Below are 3550 nucleotides of genomic sequence, written 5' to 3' on the forward strand. Positions count from 1 at the left end.
GAAATAATTCAACAATTTCAAATAGAAATCCAAAAGGAAAACATTAAAATATTAGAACCGGATAACACTTTGAATGAGCAAAATGGAAAGACTGAAGCAATCGAATCAGAAGGTGATAATCTTAAAGAGAAATCTCTTACAAGATTATACTATGAGCAGAAATGAAAAAAACTAAGAATTCTATGGGGCATATATCTGGAACAATATACACTTAGTGAACAATCCACAACAGAAAGAATAAATATAATCACAGAGAAAATAGTTGAAGTATTAAAGGAGGATTTCTCTATTATTAGGACACAGCACAAAATAACTACTCAAGAAGCTGATAGAACTCCAAAAAGAATTGATCCTAAAAGAAAATCACCATAAAACATCATAGTCAAACTTTCCATACATCAAAGAAAAGGAAAAAAAATATGACAACACGTGGAAAAAAGAGCAATCACATACAAAAGTAAATCTCATAGGATAAGTTCCAATTTTCTAATGAAATCATGTAGGCAAGAACGCAATGGACCAATATATTGACACGTTTGAAAGAAAAGAAACAAAAACAAATCCAAAAAACCCTGGCAATCAGAATCCTATATCCAGAAAAATTCTTCTTCAAATATGAGGGAGAAATAAAATCACATTCAGATAAGAAAAGATTTTGTAGTGAATTGCTTATCAAGCTTGCCTTACTGTCCAGTATATTTACCATAATTTTGCCAAACTAATTGTGTGGTTTAAACACTACTAATTTATAACTACCACACTATGATCTGCTTATTCACATTGGCCTAATGAGGTTTGTTTCAATTATGTACTCTTCCTCTGTGATTTGAGTTTTGCCAAAGTCTGTAGCCATACTAGTTATAATAACACAGGGTTTCTCCATAGGTGTTCTAGCAGATGTCTTTTTTGTACATGAAGATACAAATGCTGTCAAAGATACCCTTGCTTAAAATTCAATATGCTTTCCTGGGCATAATGTGTATGACTTCATAGACATTCTGGATACATTTTTCTTAAACAGTGAAATCCACAAACTTTCTCAAATTTTCAGCCTTCAATAGCTAAGCCTCTATTTTAATTATATCTTCAAATGCCTGTGCAACCTACCATTCTAATCTCACTCATTACTATCTCTTCCTTTCAAATAAATACATTTAAAAAATTATTGTCTATTAGTTACAAATATAGTAAGAATATTCTTTCCCAAGGTAATACCTATAATTTTATTATATGTGTGTTTGAAAGTCTTTCATCCATTCTCATTGCCCCTGTAATAATGTCCAAATACTTAAGACGACTCAAAAGGTCCTTTGAGATTGAGCTTCTGTTTAACTTTCAAGTAAATTCTCCTCCTTCTCTCTCTTGATAAGTCATCCTAAATTTCTCCTTGATAAGTCATCCTAAAGATGTTACACATTTTGTTCCAATTGCATAGAAAGTTTGCTTTTGCCCACATATAACATTCCTTTAAATTTATAATGCACTCAAGTAAAGAGAAGGGTATTACTGCAATATTAATAATATTTGAAATTACTTATTCAATGTTATTATCCTTTTGAGAGATAGAAACATGTTTACTATTAACTAGAAAATAAAATGTTCAAATTATCTGTCTGCACTGTATGTGTATTTCCCTCTTTCAAGATCTTAGATTATAATTCATTAATTTATTAAAGCCCCCAAATTACATTTATTATAAATATATCATTTTTTCAAGTATTCCTAATTTATTGCCTAAAGAATTTCTTTTTTCAGTGGAGAGCATGAACACTGTCCTTCACTACCACAAATTATGCAGTCAAGTTTCCCACATTTGAGGAAATTGCAGGGGTCAGCACATCCGGAGTGCAATGGATAAGCCTCGCCCTGGAAAAACCACCTTCGTGATCATAGTATCTCCCCTGCCAGGTAAGTATGCCTTAAGAATTTTAAGAACGAAACACTGACCTCCTTATAATGGATTAATAAGAAAATTTTCTTTTGTAGTCTATATTTTCTTTAATTTGGGGAAAATATCGATATTTTTCTAATATGATTTTAATAAATTGGTATAAATTGAATAAGGCTTAAACTAGTGACATAATCACAAGTATAAGTAACTTCTACTTTTTGGCTTTATAAATTTCACAGATATATCTGAGAGCTGTTAAAATTCTCTAATAAATATTCCAAACATGCACCTTTGGGAGAAAATACAAAACAGCACAAAATGTAGTAACAATATAAGCCCAGTGAATTTCATTTATTTTTCTCTAACCAAGATTGTGAAGTTTACATATAAGACAAACTTCCATAGGTAAAACCAGATTGTATCATGAAAAAAAAATCACAATAGAATTACATTTTACAATTCTATGTTCATATTTTTCTAACAGTCATTCTGCATGGTTATACTATTAAAAGCATATTGTTAGTAAATCCTCAGTGAATATAATATCCTATATAACTAATAATATATATTACAAATCAATTAAAATATTATTTTGGTAACAAATATATATTTGTTTCATAGATAAGCTTTGGATAATTGCATTAACTTGCTTTCCACTAAAAAACAATTGCTAGAATCTCATGTTATAGTGGCAGAGTAGTGTGGAGAGAAACCTTTGTTTAGCCTTGCTGCCATAGATTAATCTCTAATTAAAAGGGGATGGTTAGTTTACACAGTCCTTTTCCTAAATACATTACAAATAGATTTTTTCAGACCAAAATTTGTTATGCATGTAAATTCAGTGATTTGAAATCACTATATAATGACATATTGTACTTAATGAAAATTTTGGTATGCAGCAAGTCAAGGTAAAAAAAAAAAGGAAAATAGAGGGCACAGAAATATATCTCTAATAATTAGAAAATGATTAATACAAATGAAATTAGCCAATGACGTGTATTTATGTGGCGGTACTTGTGTGATTAATACTTGTGTGGAGTACTGCACATACATCAGAGGGTTTGACTTAGTTTCTTACATCTTAAGAAAGCCTTACATTTAAATAGAAATCATTAACAAAAGATATCTTAAAGAAGTCATGAACTGCCATTTTGATTAATGTTGTTGCTGTGTGTTGACAAATTACTTCTAACTCATAGGAAGGACCCTATAGGACAGCGTAAGTGTGCTCCATAGAGTTTTGTGGGCTACGCATTTCGTTTGAGACCATCGCCAGGTCTTTTAACCCACAAACCTACTTTTGGGCTCACACAGCCCACCTTTTGGTTAGTAGTTATGCACTTAATTTATGTACCAGCAAGGCTTCTTTTTTTAAAAATCATTTTATTAGGACCTCATACAACTCATCACAATCCATACACACATCAGTTGTGTAAAGCGCATTAGTACATTCATTTCCCTCATCATTCTCAAAACATTTCCTCTCCACTTAAGCCCGTGGCATTAGGTCATTTTTCCCCTCCCTCCCCTCTCTCCCCTCCCTCATGAGCCCTTGATAATTTATAAATTGTTATTTTGTCATATCTTTCCCTGTCCGACGTCTCCCTTCACCTACTTTTCGGTTGTCCGTCCCCCAGGGAGGAGGTCACATATAGTTCC

At 31.8% G+C, this 3550-nt stretch overlaps 1 non-coding gene across 1 annotated transcript; it reads right to left on the reverse strand.

The window, feature by feature from the left end:
* Positions 1-1752: 1752 nt before the first annotated feature.
* LOC115873637 lies at positions 1753-1916 on the reverse strand. The gene has a single exon (XR_004048528.1). It is a non-coding gene; the product is annotated as a U1 spliceosomal RNA (small nuclear RNA).
* Between the last annotated feature and the right edge of the window lie 1634 nt (positions 1917-3550).

Source organism: Echinops telfairi, unplaced genomic scaffold (genome assembly GCF_000313985.2).
Source record: "Echinops telfairi isolate 266 unplaced genomic scaffold, ASM31398v2 ScPeMD7_7469;HRSCAF=8507_0, whole genome shotgun sequence".
NCBI lineage: Eukaryota > Metazoa > Chordata > Mammalia > Afrosoricida > Tenrecidae > Echinops > Echinops telfairi.